Source organism: Macrotis lagotis, chromosome 1 (genome assembly GCF_037893015.1).
Source record: "Macrotis lagotis isolate mMagLag1 chromosome 1, bilby.v1.9.chrom.fasta, whole genome shotgun sequence".
In the NCBI taxonomy this organism is placed as follows: Eukaryota; Metazoa; Chordata; class Mammalia; order Peramelemorphia; family Peramelidae; genus Macrotis; species Macrotis lagotis.
Genome location: NC_133658.1, coordinates 36,423,248 through 36,441,897, shown reverse-complemented (window position 1 = coordinate 36,441,897; position 18,650 = coordinate 36,423,248). Strand labels below are relative to the sequence as shown.

General features: G+C 39.9%; 1 long non-coding RNA gene across 2 annotated transcripts; it reads right to left on the bottom strand.

Moving 5' to 3' along the window:
* Positions 1-4,316: 4,316 nt before the first annotated feature.
* On the bottom strand, positions 4,317-18,422 carry LOC141495822 (uncharacterized). 2 transcript variants are annotated; one of them, XR_012470864.1, is made up of 3 exons: positions 18,285-18,422; positions 10,815-10,934; positions 4,317-4,547 (listed from the first exon to the last, which is right to left on the bottom strand). It is a non-coding gene; the product is annotated as an uncharacterized LOC141495822 (long non-coding RNA). The 2 variants fall into 2 exon arrangements; XR_012470866.1 differs by lacking the exon at positions 18,285-18,422 and adding an exon at positions 11,314-11,486.
* Positions 18,423-18,650: the final 228 nt, after the last annotated feature.

Below are 18,650 nucleotides of genomic sequence, written 5' to 3'. Positions count from 1 at the left end.
CTGCACCTTGTGCCACTCTTCCTTCTCAGAATAGTTAAGAAGACATAATTCAATGCTCCAATTGCTCCTTCATTCAAGATCAGAGGATGCAATATTGACAATGGTGACAATTCAGTACAAGGCTTTCCCTTCCATTTTACTGATGAAATGGGTAGATCACTACTGCTTGTCCTCATAGGAGTTCATGGTAACCCACCGGCTCTGAAGGCAGACATACAGTCATACATACAAGTTCTTTGCTCTAGGGGTGATTGATTTCTCAGTAAGGATTCCAAGTGCTTCATTGCTTGAATGCTTGACAAAGGTATCTCTTGGAAAGCTACTGATTTTTTTTAAGGTCTGGACACTATTGCAAGAAGTCATAAAGTAGCCCAGGTCTATTAGAAACAGGTCAGGGCAGCTAGGTGGTGCAGTGGATAGAGCACTGGCCCTGAAGTCAGGAGTGCCTGAGTTCAAATTCTGGCTTCATACACTTAATAATTACCTAGCTGTGTGGCCTTGGGCAAGCCACTTAACCCCATTGCCTTGCAAAACCTAAAAACTAAAAAAAAAAAACAGGTCAAACTGAAGATGGAGACAATCCACTTCCTGAAAACAAAAAGGGAAAGTCCCAGTAATAGGATAGCCAAATCCAAAGATCCTACATCAAAGAAAAAATAATTCTGGAAGACTCCAGAGAGAAGTTAAAGAACCAAAGATGTCCAGTCAGGACTATACGGGGTTCAGAAGTTTCTACCATAAACAAGAGGTTCACTTATACCAAAAGGGAAAGCTTTTATGGGATAAAGGATTTTATTCTATGAATATTCCCCTGAGCTCCTAGAGAGCTTCCCTATAGAGTTTTAATGAAATAAAAGACTAGATAGGATAAAGGATTTTATTCTATGAATATTTCCATGAACTCCTAGAGAACTTCCCCGTGGAGTTTTAATGAAAGAAAAGACTATCAAATATCAATAAAAAGAGTAAGAACTTTGAAAAAACAACTATAAAATCTCAAGAAACCAAAAAGGATACATTAATTTGAGTGATTGAAAGAAACTCATCCATAAATTTCATATTATGACTTTTATTTTTAAAGCTTTTCATATATTTTCTTTTTACATTAATTTACAAATTTATCTCTGAAATATATTTGTAAGGAGTATAGAAGATACTAAAAAAACAAAAAAAAATAGGAGAGGTCAGTTCAGTAAAACCAACCAGTAAATCAACACAATATGATATTAAGGGGGAAAGGTCAAACTCCTCTCCCAAGGCCAAGCTTGGTCATTTCAGTTATTAAACATACATTTTTGTTTAAATGTTCTTGCTTTCTTAGTGGTGCTTAGAGAAGTCAAGGAGAGGCATATGACAGGGAAGGACAATTGAAAACAAAGAATTATTAAGAAAGAGTAGAATCAAGTATATCATCCAAAACGTAAGCTCATAAAATACTGTAGGTGGCAAGAAAATGGGACAACTGTTGGATGATCCATTTGCTTGACTATGCCCTACTGATGAAAAGAAAAGTGAAACATGGCCCCATTGGTTTGGGTGAAACCCTTGCAAGGAATTTGGGGAGGGTCTGACAAGAGAGATATCCTAGCATGGTCATACATGGCTGAGTTGTCATCTCCAAAACTGGAAGGACCAGACTCCAGTGAGTGTCTGACTGTAGACTATCCTGGTATTCTGTCCTAGGGAAACCACAAATAAACAGTCAAACACAATAATTCTGTAGAGTAGCCATGCCTAAAATATGTGTCTCTATATTTTGCGTCCATCCCTTCTCTATCAGAAGTATGCATCTCACTACATCATCAGTCCCAAAGAAATGTCATCTTGCCCTGGTTAGAACACCTCTGGAATAATGCTTTCCCTCCTGGGACTGTAGGATGGGCTTGGACAGCCAGGATAGGGAAAGGACCAGAAGCCAAGAGAAAGGAAGGTTGTCTGAAAGAAATAGGGATGCTTAGCTTGGGGGAGGAGGACACAGGGACCTGCAGTAACTGCCTGAAAGCCTTCAAAGGACTGATAACAAGGAAGAGTGAGCAGTTCTGTCTGATATCATAAAACAGAAATATGAGGAAAGAGAGGAAAGTGCAGAGAGGTGGACTTTAGACTTATAAAGATAGACTCCCTGGCAATGAGTCATTGATGATCCATGAATGGAGGCAGGAATACCAAGAATAGCTCACATTTTTCTAGAGTTTCCTAAGGCTCAGGCATAATCAATACTCAGCTCTTTACAAGTATTATCTCACTTGGTCCTCACACCAACCCAAGGTCTATGATGAATCCCATTATACCGATGAGAAAACTAAGGGAAATGGTGATTAAGTGACTTGCCCGGCATCACACAACTAGGAAGTGCCTAAAATGGGATTTGAACTCAGGTCTTCTTGACCACATGCCCAGCTCTATCCACTGTACCATCTGGCCTCCAATGTAGCTAGTTTCTCTGCTGGTGGTCTCCAAGAACCCTTGTTGGGGTTTGTAAAGGGGAATCAGGTACGAATTATTTATTTTGTGTCACATAAATCTTCTTGGCAGGGAAAGAAATTCAGGTCAGAACTGGTCATGATTCCAGCATCTTCATCCAACACCTAGAAACCTTACCCTGAAGCAGCCCAGACAAGCCTCCCTGTCCCAGCTGTGGGGGAAGGAAAAGCCCCAGGGATAGTGATGCCTGCCTCAGCAGCTGCCTGGGCAGGTTTCTGTTCAGAGGACTCTGGGAGGATTGTTATAGCTCTGCCCATAGTAGTAGACTGCAGCATCCTCAGCCTCTGTATTGCTGACTGTGAGGGAGAAATCTGTCCCAGAGCCACTGCCATTGAACTGGGCAGGGACCTCAGAGATCACGTGGAAGTAGATAAATTGATGAGCCTGGGGGGCCTGGCCTGATTTCTCTTGGTATCAATGTAAGCTGATTCCAATGCTCTGACTGGCCCTGAAGGACATGGTGACTCTCTCTCCTGGAGATCTGGGCAGGAAGAAAGGAGACTGAGTCAGCACAATTGCTTCTCGGGCATCTGGAATCATAAATACAAAATAAAAGAAATTATGAGTATTTATGCTTAAGAAGCATGGTGTTGTGAATTAATCTTCAGATGACAAGACAGATTGCATCATGAGCAAAGAGGGGACAGATGGTCTCTCCATCACTCAGAATCATACATATTCCAATTCTCCCTGAAGGAACAAGAAACAACCATGATTTCCTAGTAGTCATATGAAAATTTCTCCAGGCAGTCTCTGATCTTCCTCCCTCAGAGGAGAAGGAGGCAGAGCAACTGATCCTGAGATCCCATCTTCCTGTGCCTAAGCTCTAATCCCCCAGCATCTCCTTCCCAGGTTTCTCTTTATAGCTGCTTTCCTCAACTAGCCTCATTTCCTCAACATAAGCCATGACAAATAATAAATCACAATGTAATATAATATAAATATAAAACAATATACAGCCATGTAAATGAATCTTGCAAAACTATAAGGATCAAACATGTCTTGAAAGAAAAGATAAGAGAAGACATTCCTACTCCATCTTTTTTTTTGCAGAGGAGGAAAATTCACAAGAATTGTACATTGTACTCATTTTCAGCTTGTTCAGATATATTTATTGATCTGTTATGATCATTTTCCTCCTCTAACCCATATCTGACTCCCCTTTCCAAACCTCTTTCTTTTTCTTTTAAAAATTCAACTTATGGGGTGCTAGGTGGCATAGTGGATAGAGCACTGGCCCTGGAGTCAGGAGGACCTGAGTTCAGATTCAACACCAGATATTAGCTGTGTGGCCTCAGGCAAGCCACTTAATCCCATTGCCTTGCAACAACCTCAAAAAAAAACTCAACTTATAATATGAAATGGTTTTCTAGAAGGAGGAGGGTAAAGAATACTAGGGGAAGCTATGCTGATATTTTTAAAAGTCTTAAAAACTTATTTTTAACAAAAATATTTAGGGAGATCTATTTTTTTTAAATCTCCCATATTCACCTTGGTATTTTACATTATTCAGTTTTATTTTGATTTTTTCCTTTTCCTTTTCATTGTTCCCCTCACTATCTATATTATTTTCCCTTTTCTATTTATCAGTATTAATTGTATAGTTATGAGAAATGTAACGGATATTCCAAAGACTAAAAACTCAGTGCACTCTGAAATCAATGAAGAAGCACAGAGTATCTTTTTTTATTTTTTTATTTTAGTTTTTTTTTAGGTTTTTGCAAGGCAAATGGGGTTAAGTGGCTTGCCCAAGGCCACACAGCTAAGTAATTATTAAGTGTCTGAGACCGGATTTGAACCCAGGTACTCCTGACTCCAAGGCCGGTGCTTTATCCACTACGCCACCTAGCTGCCCCACACATAGTATCTTTAAAGCAAACTACAGCACCCTAAAAAAGACAGGGAATCAAATATATATAATGTAAGATAAAGAAACCCCAACTCAGATTTGGAAGATGACAAGAGCATTAGATAACTGTTGCATGACTTTTGTGTGTTCCATTTGTTGTCCAGTGAACTTGAGGAAGGCCCTCAGCCCTGGGCATGAACTTCATGTAGTAAACCTATAGAAGAACATAAGAAGGTTCGTTTAGTAGGATGGATAGACATGGCTACATTGTTGGAGGGATTCTAGAGAGCATTTGACAAGAAGTAAAAAAATAAAAATTTGGGTGGTATTATGTATTAGTGAAGCCACAGATACTGTGTTCTTTCCTGATCAGATTACACCTAGAATAGTGTTTTCATTTCCCTTTCTAGGGAAGACCTCTACACAATGAATTCCAGAAAGAAGAAGGCAGTCTGGGTGGTAAAGCCCAAACTTGATGAAGTTTGGAGGAAAGAATCCTGGAAGCTTCACTTAGAGAAGGAAAGACATATTAGCTATGTAAGAGACTTCCTGAATTGGTTCCAGTGATAAACAAAGTATTGATTAAATACTTCCTAAGTTACAGACACTGGGCTAAGTACCAAGGTGTGTGTGATTAATGGTGTTAGTTCGGATTTGCACCTACAGTAAGACACACTCCAAAAGAGGAAAAGCACGAAGTGGTTTATTATTATAACAAAGGTAAAGTCAAAGGAAGCTTGCAACAACAATATCTAATGATTCCTAATAGTAGCATAAGTATAACAAATGCAATTAAGAGAATGAAAGAGATAGGAAACATTATCAAAAATAATCAAAGAGATAGAAAGTTTTATCAAACATAAAACAACCAAACTAACAGGATCTGGGGAAACTCCAACTCATGGAAGATACCTCAGGGTAGGGAACGCAGTTTTTTTAATAGCCCCTTCCATAGTCTGGATCAGAAGTGTCCCAGACAGAGCTTCCTATCCATGGATGCAGTTCCAAAGGTATTACAGAGCAAGGCTTGTGTAATTATAGGATTCTAAACAAAGGCATGGTGCCAGGTATCTATGTGACTGTGGACTCAGAAGATCCATCCTGAAAGTGTCCAAGTTTCAGGAAGGATGTTTCTTCTCCAGATAATTGGGGAAGGGGTGTATTTACAGGACTGGCCAAGTTCCCAATAAATGCTCCCCTCCTTATCAGGGACTGACTAGGTTCCCAATTATACAAGTGGTTACTAGAAGGTCACTATGCCCCTGACTTATTTAACTATTTTTGTTCAGGTATTACTAGGGACATGGAAAAACTTTATTGATTAATCATTCACAAGGTTACAAAGAAAGCCAAAATAAGGCCCTTAGTAGAAAAGAGGTAAGATTACAATAGGGAGAAACTTGTGAATAACTGTACATACTAGATAGATATGATGCAAGTGTAAAGGCACTAATAGTGGTGGGTGATGGAGAGGAATAGGAAAAAGCCTCCCACAAAAAAGTAGAATTTGAACTGAATCTCGTAGGAAGTTAGGGATGCCTATAGACTCAAATGAAAAGGCAAGGCCTTTCAGAAATGGAGCAGACCAAAAGTAAGGGCACAAAGTTGGGAGATGGAGCATCCTCTATGAAGAACAACAAAAAGACCAGTGTGATTGCATTATTAGCATCGAGGCTAATTACATTCATTTTAAATGAAAGTTCAAGTAGTGTAAGTAAAGCCCCATACTATGGAGGTAGAAAGAACCTTAAAATTGCTTTAGTCAGCAAATATTTGAGTTATCTGCCAGAGAGGTTTAGAATATAAAGTCATTTGTAAAAAAATCTGGAGATCATGAGTTAGCTTAGGCTCAAGTCTTGGGGTTCACCAGCTCCTGGGGAACATCACATGGACCATGATCCAGCAAAACAGATAAGAGAAGTGGTCAGGAAGCAGAGAAGTTGAGTGAGGAGACCAAGGACTAGAATCCAAGGGGTGAGAAAGACGAGGGGGTGGCCTGGGAAGGGCAAGTGAAGACATCATGTTTAGACAGCTTTAGCTAGGAGATTGCAGTGAGAATGATGAGAAATAAAGGATCCTTGAATCTGTGGTTCAAGTAAAGGCTATTTAAGGATAGAAAAGATTTGGCTATGGATGGATACTGCAAGGAAGCAGTCAGTATATAGGGAGAGACTTGATGAGATAGAGATGATGATGATGATGTTGGTCTCCTTGGCTTCAGTTAGTGCTACTAAAGGTGCTAATGGCAGCATCCACACTGGTAACCTGGAGACCTACTGAAGAAAGTCTCATCCAGTTCTCAGTAGGGTCCAGAAGAGGTTTATCTTATGGGGAAATTGCTCCTTCTATGGGCTAGACCCTTTACAAATATTATCTCATTTAAACTTCATATGGATCCATAGAGAAAAGGACTCCCAGGAAACCAGAGATGTGACTTTCTCCCTTGGTTCCATGATCTCTTTCACTTTCAGTCTATTTTGTTTAGGAATCTAGAGGGAGGTAGGGAGAGAGACAGATGTCAACAGAGAGAGAGATAGAAAGAGAGATAGAAAGAGACAGAAAGAGAGATACAGAGACAGAGACACACAGTGAGAGGCAGAGACAGACAGAGAGAGAAAGAGAGAGAGAGAGACAGAGACAGACAGAGAGAGAGAGAGAGAGAGGCAGAGACAAAGAGAGAGACAAAGAAAGAGACAGACAGACAAACAGAGAGAGGCAGAGACAGACACAGATAGACAGAGAAAGAGACAGAGAGTATTGACATTCTGCTGCCAAAGTGATTTTCCCAAAGTACTGATCATATCCCCCTGCCCTCCCCACCACCTGCTTAGTGAACTCCACTAGCTCCCTCTAACCTCTAGGACCAAGAGCAGAATCCTCATTCTGGCATCAGAGCCCTTCCTCACCCCTGCCTCCCTGCACCGTCACCTCCCTTCCCTTCCCACCACCATGTTCTTGATCCAGGGACCTGGGCCTCCTGTGGTTCCCTGACAAGAGCCTCCATGTCTCTACTCTGGGCATTTTCTCTGGTTGTCCCACCCCTGGGAGGTTCTTCCTCCTCTCCACCATCCCTGGCTTTCTTCAAGTCCCACATAAGCCTCTCTTTGTATGGGAAACCTTTCCTGACCTCCTCATTACAGTACTTTTTCTGTGTTGACCACTTCCAGTTTGTCTTCTCTATAGCCTGGTTTTCTAGAATTGATCCTTTGAGACTCCCCCATGAGACTGTGAGATCCTCAGGGCCAGGGTTTTTTTTTGTTTGTTTGTTTTGCTTCTCTGTGTAACCCCCCAATGCTTACCATGGTGCCTAATAAATGCTTATTAATTGATTGACCAAGGAGATAAACTCTTCTTGTTAGCTACCTGATAAAGCCAGTTAGGGAAGGACTGAGGCTCTGGGGTCCCTCAGGCCCTGGGACTCAGAAAATTGCTTTTGAACATGATAGTGGTTTGGAGTTAAGGATCAATCCTCTTGCCAAGAACTAACAGGATGGTAATGATGAGACTGTTGTAAAGTGGGATCTCTTATTAGGAGTCCTGGAAATGCATACAAACCAGAAACCCATTAAAAAATGATGAGAACACAGGTATGTAGGCTAGAGGCATCCCAACACTACCAGTCAAACAAGGTCAGAAAAATAGAGCCTTTGGGGAGCTCTTTCTGCACACAGAAAGAACAAAGAGCTTCCTTGAAGGAGTCTCGGTGTTTTTAAAACCTGTTTTATAGTTTTTCCTCTCTTTCTTATATTTTTTTCCTTTAGTTCTGATTCTTCTTTCACACTGTGACTAACATGGAAATATGTTAGATCCCTAACCAGCTCTATTAGGTAGCAAACAAGAAGAGTTTATCTCCTCAGTCAATCAACAAACATTTATTAGGCACCATGGTAAGCATTTGGGTTATACAAAGAAGCCAAAAACCCAAACCAACCCTGGCCCTGAGTATTTCACAAGCTCATGGGGGAGTCTCATAGGATCAATTCTAGAAAACCAGACTATAGAGAGATGGTCAATGTAGAAATATAGTGGCCAATATAGAAAAGACACTGGAATGAAGAGGTCAGGAAAGGTTTCTTATCCAAAGAGAGCTGGGACTTGAAGGAAGCCAGGGATGGTGGAGAGGAGGGAGAGCTTCCCAGGGGTGGGGGACAACCAGGGGAGGGCAGTGAGGGAGGGAGAAAAATTTACAAAAAGATGAACATTGAAAATTATCTTTGCATGTAATTGGAAAAAATAAAATAAAATGCCATTTAAAAAAAAAAGAGCCTCAGTGTACTATGGAGTCTTGAGAGGCCCAAGAAGTGATGACCAGTTGTGCAACAAATGAAAGAATAAGTCATACAAAAATAACCCAGGGTGCTAGGTTTCCAGATGAGATGCCAGAGGCAGCATGAACCTAGGTGGCCCACAGTAACATATCTCACTCTAGGCCTGGTGCTCTATTCTCTGTACTACCTGGTACCCCTACACCTGTGGTTAAAGGGTCTGATCTGGAGAGGATCCAGCAAAGGAGACAGAGGAGGAGTGGTTCAAGAAATAGGAGGAGAACCAGAAGAAAGAAAGGAGAGAGCCTCCAGGAAGAGAGAGTGATCAGCAGAGTCAAAGGCTGAAGAGAAGTCAAGAATGAGGATTGAAAAAAGGCCACAAGGTTTTGGCAATTAAGAGATCATTAGTAATTGGAGAGTAGTTTCAGTGGCATGATAAAGATCAGAAGCCAGATTATAAAGGATTAAAAAGGGAGTTCTAGTTTAAAAAAATTGGTTTTTTTTTCTCATGGTTTTCCCTTTTTGTTCTAATTCTTCTTCCATAATATGACTAATATGGAAATAAATTTAATGTGTATGTATTGTGTATGTATAATCTATATTAGATTGCTTAAGAAAATTTTACAAAATAATTGTTGAAAACTATCATTACATGTAATTGAAAGAAAATAAAATATTATATTAAAAAAAAAGAAGAGAGTACTGGGTAGCACAGTTGAAGTGCTGTACTGGGTCAGAAGTCAGGAAGACCTCAAATCAAATCCAATCTCAGACACTTCCTAGTTATGTGCCCCCAGGCACATCACTTAACCCTGTTTGCATCAGTTTTTTTCATCTCTAAAATGAGCTGGAGAAGGGAAATGTTAAACCATTCTAGTATTTTTGTAAAGAAACTCTTAAATTCAATCACAAAGAATGGACAGGACTGAAAAATGAACCACATCAAATAAAAAAGAGTGAGAAGAGAGGAATGTGGAGGCACCAATTGTAGATGGGGGAGTTTCTTTTTGTTTTTGAAAAGTTTAGCTACAAAGGGCAAGAGATATAGGGCAATAGTGAACATGGATGGAATAATCAAGTGAGGGCTTTTCAGGATGGAGACCATGGGCATATTTGTTTGTTGTTTTTCAGTCATTTCAGCCATGTCTGACTTTTCATGCCCCCATTTGTGGTTTTCTTGGCAGAGATACTGGAGTGGTTTGACATTTTCCTTCTCCAGTTAATTTTACAGATGAGGAAATTTGAGGCAAACAAGTGATTTCCCCAGAGTCACCCAGTAAGTGTCTGAGGCCAGATTTGAATTCAGGGAAACTCATTTCCCTGACTTTATAAAGACACTCTATAAAGGGTGGCACCACCTCATTTGTTTATTGGCATTAGGAACTGAGCCAGTAGGGAGAGATTGAAAATCAGTTCAAGAGTATGGACGACAGAGGGGATAAGCTGTTGGAGGAGATGGAATGGAATGGGATCACCTGGACAAGTGGAAGGCTTAACCAAGAGTTAGATCAATTCATCCTGTGAGACAGAGGTGAAGGAAGAGAGCATGACAGAAGACACCTGGGTGATGTGGGATGAGGATGATGCTCAGAGCTAGTGATCTCAGTTTTTTCTGTGAAATATAAGACAAAGTTATCAGCTGAGAAACTGGGGGGTTGGGGAGAAGCCAGAGGAGGAAGGATGACAAGGTTTGGAAGAGTCACTATGGACAGTAGATTATAAGTTGATAGGGGAGATATACTTGATTATTTAAGAGCAATGAAGGTTCAGTTAAAGTTATAGAATATAAATTTGCAGTAGACCCAGTCAGAAAGATTTGTTTTTTTTTCTCTACCATCATTCAGTGTCATGTAAAAGTGAAGACAACAAATTGTGAGACAGATCCAAAATTCCCCACAAGAAGGGAATAATAGCTCAATTAAAAAACATAAGCAAAAATTTCAAGGAAAAAAATGGATTTGTCACAGGTTGTCAGTCAGTCAAGAAGGATTACATGAATACTTAGAAGAAATTAAAAGAGGAAAATGGAATACAAGGTCTGAGAAACATTTGCTATTCTCTGTTTCTTCAGGGTCTTTCTCATTCTTCATCATCTTTCAAAGACCAACTACTGGGGTTTAGCAAATCAGTTCTTTCAGTCCTCTGAGAAATAGCTCTGCCCTGCCCCTTCCCACCCCCCCCCAATCCCAATCAAGTGACTCAAACTTAAAACTCACTGAGGGCAGCAAGATGCTGTTTGATCACCTTCTCTCTTGTCTAGAATTTTCACATCTTGTTAATTAAACATTATTTGTTTGTTTGAGAAGGTCTGACTCTCCCAGTCCAAAGATAAGTTCCTTTCAAATAAAATAAAATAAAATTAAGGTAGAATAGTGCAGATTCCCCACCATTGTCCATTTCATGATCCCTCCCATCCTAAACATTGATCCTCTCCATCTTTTGATCATTCTCTTTCCCAAATACAGGTAAAATAAAATAGTGGTTCAGATCTCTCTCTCTCTCTCTCTCTCTCTCTCTCTCTCTCTCTCTCTCTCTCTCTCTCCTCCCCCCCCCCATCCAGTTCATCATCCTATGTTAGGTACAGTCATTTTTTTCTTTCCAGACTTGCTTCTAGAAGTCTTTCTGAAAAAAGTCTCAGGTCATTTGAATAAATAAATTTAGGTTCCTAGAAAAACTGGGGGCAGAAGACTGATTGTAAAGAGTGGGGTTAGTCACCTGAAATCTAAGGTGGAGACAACATTTTGGTGATTTGTTCAAGATGTTATGATCCAATGGAAAGGGTAAGGGAAAGGACAGAGAAAAAAGGAAGGTGAAGAGGAGAAAAAAGAAAAGAGACAAGGAAGAATATTAATTTATGTCTGAATGATATTCTGTCCTTGGACTTTGAAGGATTTCTCCAACTTCTTGATGTGAAGACCCTCACCCCAAGGCCACCCTTTTCTTTTTCCTATTAGGAGAATCCTGTTTTCCAGAGCTAAGGTCCCAGCAAATAAGCTGTTCCCTAAGCTTGTCATAACAATAGTTCTTTATGGTCACCCTCTGAATGAATTCTGCTGCAGCTAAATCATAGAACTGGCAGTCCCTAACTTGAGCAAGCACCAGCAGGCCTAGTCATGAAGCTCTGCTAGGAATAAACCTTTTGTCGCTAAGGCAACCTTGCCTCACTGTTGTTGTTATGCCTCTTGGCTCTTACACTCATGGCTTGAGTCTTTGTCTAACCACAACTTTATGTTATCAAGGTTGCCAGGAGATCCTGGCATGAGTGTCTAGTTTCCCCTCCCCTAACAGAATAAAGGAGTTTTTTTTTTTTTAACCTATAACCTCAGTGAGCTCTTTGTTTGGTTTTTTATTTCATTTTATTTTATTTTTCAGATTTGAAAGTTGGTATAAAACTTTTTGCCATAACCCCTGTGTTTCTTTGGTCATTTATTTTTCAGAGTTGACAGTGAATAATCCTCTTTGAGCTCTTTGGCATTTTCAGAGTTAGCATTTATTTAAAATAAGAGCAGAGCCAGATCTCCCTCTTAAAGTCACTTCAGATCTTCTCTAGAATTTTCACATGGGCATGAAGTGAGTGAATTAGGAAAAATAGTCTGAGGGTCTTTGTTGGGGTGTGGGAAAATGACAGAAAATGGCAGAAAATGATTCACAAAGTAAGTAAAGGTATACACAGTCTTAACCAGGAGGCCCCCAAGCATGTCACCTAAAAACCCCAATATTTTTTGCTTTTTATTATAGATGTGGGTAGGGAAAGCATTTAATACTAGCTGATTAGCCAGCCTAAGAGAGGTTTTTATTTAGGGATGAAGCTCTGTGAAAGCAGACATTCTTGATTGCAGATGATAATAATCTCCCATTAGGCTTCATGATGCTGATTGTGAGGGAGAAATCTATCTAGACCCACTGCCATTGAACCAGGCAGGCATTGAAGCCATGAGATTGGAAGCCTGTTTGGTGAGAAACCTAAGAGTCTGTTTTCTGTTGGTACCAGTTTAAATAATTGGCTTGAGACTAGCCCTGCAAGTGATGCACATTCTCTCTCCTGGAGAACATACAGAGAGGTAAAGGGACTGGGTTATGATAGTCTGATGGCATTTTAAATTAGAAGTACCAGATAAATGAGAAAAGTGGACCAGAGGATAACTGAGCCCCTTCCAGCTCCAACATAGATGATGCTACAGATGATAAGTATAAATATAGATAAATATAATAGCCAAGAAAATCCCTACTAAACCATTATGAATCACTCTCAGGAACCAGATCAACAGTGAGATTCTATGTGCCTAAGAATCTTTTACATACACATGAACCTACATATATCAGAGGACAGGCATCAGGGTTTTCTCTTGCTCTGTCTCCCTAATCTGTAATCTAGGAAGCATTAGGGAGCAGAGCAGTTGAACCTGAGACCCTATTTCCATGTGCCTGACTCCTATGCTCTATAGAAATTTTCCTCAGGAGTTATCTATTTATAGCTGCTCTTATCAGCTGGCCTAATGATCTAGGGATCAGCCATGCAAAGCAGTCCAGGGAGGATTGGAGGTTTGTCCTTAAAGGTCACACTCCAGTGATCTTACTCACTGAGTTGCTCAAAGCACTGGTATATGCAGAGACTCCCCCAGTGTGGTTAATGGCTAAAGACCTCTGGCCTTGCCTATTGCCATGAAACCTGAAAACCTTGAAGTAAATGAAACTTGGACACAGAACTAGACTAATGTAGCAGTAATACAAGAATTTACCTGGTGACTTATCTGAACCTTTCTGGGAGGTTCACTCTCTCCCTGTTATCTATCCTATCTGGAATGGCAGTGCCCAACATATGGGGAATGCCCCACATTCCTTTCCAAACTTGGTCCTGCAAGCATTAGCTTTTGTGCTTTGTAGTTGAGTATGAATTTTTTTAATTGATATTTTATTCCATATTATGAAAGTTTTTCAACATTTATCCATATGTCTGTGTATTTTAATATACACATGTCTATGTACATTAATATTACATATTAATATGTAATTTAATACATATACTTATATATATTTTTAAGTTACATGATTTTCTTCCATTCTCCTTCCCCCACCTTAGTAGAGAACAGTCTAGTGAATATGGTACATACATATTTGTGTTAAATATGTTTTCAGATTAGTCATTTTGGTATGAGGAATTAGGATTAAGGGAAAATCATGAAATAGGAAGAAATACATGAGAAATGTTTTAAGAAGTGAACGTAGTGTTCATTCAGATTCTGAAGGTTTTTTTAAAATTTTGTTTTGTTATATTTATTTTGTTTTTCTTCCTCTGGAGGGGATGGCATTGCCCATAGCAGGTCTGATAGGGTTCTCCTATTGGGAGGAGCTTTATCCATTGAGGTGAACCTGAGTATGAATTTTTGAATGCAATAGATTTTATTCAACAGAGCAAAGCTTCTGACAGGAACCTGTTTTTCCTTTGAAAAGAAGCTTTGAGGAGTGGAACTTCAAAAGTTACTGGCTGCCAGCTACCAACAATGAAAAATCTACTGCCCCCATTCAGAAGAGAGCCTTGCTGTGTGAGATCTGGAAGCTAATCAGGAACCTAGGCTAGAGAAGCCCCAAGAAGGAAGTACATTCTAGACCAAAGGGAACTATCCAGATGATTTTTGCTTTGGATCTAGAGAGAAGTTTAAGGGGAAAACCCACCATGCCAAACAAAACTTATGAGGACCCTACTTTACGGGATTTTGAATACATCCCAACCTTCACCATCATAATCTAAGTAAAAGGTTATTTTGGAGTATAGGATCTGGTTTTGTAGGAGGTAATTGCTTCAGTTATATTGTCGACCCTGCTCCTGAACAGTTATTATTCATCTGTATATTACGTTAAATGAATAAGGGAGAGGGGCTGGACTGGGATTCCATGTTATAGGGAAAGCTCAGCTGAAGAAACTGACTCTACTAATTCAGATCAAGATTTTCTCTGCAACTTATTGGAGCGGTGTCTTAAATCACTAAGGAGATTAAGGGGCTTGCCCAGTATCAATCACACAGCCACTGTTTGCCAAAGCAGGGATGAACCTAGTTTTGAGGACTGACTTCTATTTATCATTCTCTATGAAGAAAGGTGTATAAAGAAAATGTGCAAGTGACCTTAGTCCAAATTCCTTACTCTACTGGGGAAATTGAGGCTAAGAGCAATTTAGTAAATGACTCAAGATTATCTGATCCCACAACACCTAGAACAAGCCTGAGAATATAATCAATGTTAATTAGATATTTGTTGATTGATTCATATATGAAGAATCTCAGCTTCATATTTCTGAACAATAAATGCCTTATGTACTCTTTTTCCACCCCCCCCCCCCCGAGATCTGATTTACCAGAATAGTCCTGGGTAAGAGTTTAAAAAAAAAAAGCAAAAGAGGGAGGAGAGGAGCTTAAATGGACTAATGCAGAGACACAGGGAAATCATGAATAAATTTAGATTTTTAAAAAGGTAGAATGAAAGTGAAGTCAGACAACCAAAGACCAATATATATGTAATAGACATAGTACAATATTATATATGTATATATAAAAAATATATATGTAAAGATTCCAAAAGGATACTGTCAAAGATCAAAAGGTCAGAAGGAACTGTTAATCCTGCAAGTACCAAAGAACTCACAGCAGTTATACATCGACTGTCAACTCTGAAAAATAAATGAACCAAGAGTCATAGAAGTTATAGATAAAAAGAATTCTTTACTTTGTCTGAGGAGGGAAACTAGACAGGCTGGCCAGGGTCTCCTTGCCAAGGGCAGCCTTGATGATGTCTAATTGTGGCTAAACAAAGAATCAACAGTGAGGTGCAGCAGCCATGAGGTATAATAACAACAGGGAGGCAAGGTTACCTGGTGACAAAAAGTTTGTTGGTAGCAGAGTTTCATGACCAGGCCTGCTGGTGCTTGTCCGAGCTCAGGGACCAACAGTCCTGAGATGGAGCTACGACCAGCTCACCCAGATGGTGAGAACAAAGGATCATTGTTATGACAAGTTCAGGGCACAGCATGGTCACTGGGCCTTAGCTCTGGAAAACAAGGGGTCTCCTAAGAAGAAAAGAGATGAATGGTCTTGATGTGGGGATCCTAATAGCCCTAAAGACAATTCCAGAGATAATAAACTGGTTCAGTAGTGAAGTTCTACACCCACACACACACACACACACACACACACACACACACTCAGCCATACTCATTCATGTCACATACACACATATACAATCCCACACAAATTCACATGCATGAACATACACAGTCACACACATGTACCACAACAGGCATGCACACACATACACATCCTTACACACATATACACACTCATCCACACACATGCGCACACATGCACAGTCACATGCACACTCAGACACATATATAAATACAGTCACAAGCTTACACAGTCACACACAATACACACTCACACTCACGCTCATACTCAGTCACATACACAAACATGCACATTTTGGGCTCATATAGATATTCCAGAAAGAAAAAAGATCTGGCATCGTATGAAGTTATCAGCAATATTTCATACAAATATGAAATTGTGGTAGCTAGGTGACACTGTAGATAAAATTTGGGTCAGAAGACTTCAAATCTGGTCTCAGACACTGACTGTGTGACCCTGGGCCAGTCATTTAGTCCTGTTCACCTCAGTTTCCTCATCTGTAAAAAAGAACTAGCAAAGCAAAAGGCAAACCATTACAGTATCTTTGTCAAGAAAACTCCAAAAATGAGCTCAGAAGAGACAGACATAACTGAAACAACTGAACAGCTATAACAAACTTGGCAGTCCTTTGTACCCATTCTCTAAAGTTGAAAATGTTCATACTAAAAGAAACATTTAACAATAATAATTATTAGCATTTATAGAAAGCTTTAAACACTTTAAATATGTGACCTCATCTGATTCTCACAACAACCCTGGAAGATAACTGCTATTTAATGTCCCATTTGACAGACAATGAAACTAAGGCTGAGAAAGGATAAATGCCTTGCCAATGGTCATATAGCTATTAAGTGTATATAGCAGCAATCAAACTCAAATCTAACGCCAAGTTCAATATTCTCTCCATGGCACCTCTTATTTGCCTCTATGGCACCATTATTTCCTGGGCCCTGCATAATTCTGATTATTCATTTTGCAAAATGTTTCTTATTGATAGCTGGAAAGATTTTAGTCATTTATTTAATGACTGCCTAGTTCAATGGAAGGGCAACTATAATGAAGTCTGTGGACATTGAATCTAATCCTAGTCTTGTGGGAGTTTAGGCATGTTCCAAAACTTGCCAGGCCTCTATTTCCTTGGTTTTAAAATAATGAATGATATGAAATGTGATGAATAGAGATTACCAGGAGAAAAGGAGGAAGAGGATGGGGGTAACATTCCAAGGAAATTGAAAACAAATTTATTAAGTCTAGTACATGAAAATAAAATCATGGACTCATAGATTCATGAGATTGTTTGGTCCAACTGCTTCATCTTTTAGTTGAGGAAATGGTGGCAAAGATTCATCAAGTTATTTTATCCAAGGGGGTTCTGGTAGTAAATGTCAAAGAAATGTCTTTCTCAAGACTCATAAGCAGCACACTCTGAATCATGGTAGAGCCAAAAGGGAAGGTGGAAGGAATAAAGAAAGACACCATCTGCCTAAATTCGATGTGGCTCTGTTCTCCTTGGACACTGGTGATGGCTTGACTTCTCTGTCTGAGATGGGACAAAGTTACTTTTTTTTTTTTAGGTTTTTGCAAGGCGAATGGGGTTAAGTGGCTTGCCCAAGGCCACACAGCTAGGTCATTATTAAGTGTCTGAGACCAGATTTGAACCCAGGTACTCCTGACTCCAGGGCCGGTGCTTTATCCACTATGCCACCTAGCCGCCCAAAGTTATTTCTAAAAGGAACCCCCTAGGAGGTCAAGATGATGGAGGTCTCCCTTGCTTTTCTGCAAATCCCTCCAAATCCCTTTAAATAAGGACTCTAAAAAATTCTAGAGAGGTAGAAGCCACAAAAAAGATGAAGTGAAACAGTTTTTCAGCCCAAGACAACTTAGAAGGTTGGGAGGAAAGTCTGTCACACTAGGATGAGAGAGGAGCTCAGTCCAGTGCAGTCTGGGCCAGCACACCAGAAGCAGAACTTGGGAGCTCCTACCCTGGGATTGCCACTCAGTACTTTGTCCTGGATCTGAGTATGGGCAAAGCAATAGTCTCCTTCTGACTGGTTGTTCAACCCTTAACTATCTGTGGCCTGAGAGGTCTGGAACTGCCTCTGATGCCACCAATTTCAGTGGCTCCAGGGTTCCATGGAGAATGTACAGTCATGTACTGGTACAGTCTCTTTAAAAGCAGTGCCAATATTTGGGGAACAGGAGAAGGCAGCCTGACACCCCCTCTGCTCATGTTCCTTCATTTTCTTGTCTTCGGAATCAGATGTATCTTCCTCTTCCAGCTACACCTGTGGCTGTATTCTTCTGCCTCTCGAGGCAGTTAATTGGTTCAGTGGATACTAGACCTGGAGTTCAAATGGCTTCAGACACTTATTAACTGTGGGACTCTGGGCAAATCACTTAAATCTGTGTTGCCTCAGTTTCCTCAACTATAAAAACAAGGTTAATAATAGAACCTCCCTCTTAGAATTTTTGAGGATGAAATGAGAGAATGTTTGTAAAAATGCTTACCATAGTGTCAGACCATCTTGATTGGCTCTAATTAACTAATTAACTGAATTCACCACTAGATGAGTGTCTCTTTGTATACATAGTCCAGATGTGTGACTTAATCTTTTCAGTCAGTCACAAAGTATTTCCTGGTGACTATTATTATTTCATCAAAAATACAAGTGGCCTATGTCCTTTCAAATTTATTAAGGGCTTGCCTACCCATTGTGATGCTATTTGGGGAAAAATGCTTAGTACCTGTTATCTCTATGGATTGGGGTGAGGATAACACCTGAAGTTTATACTCTGAATATCTTTGCTAAGGGAAGAAGGCAGGAAGTGACAGCAAGGGAAAAAATGGACCATTGTCCACAGGAACAAACACTT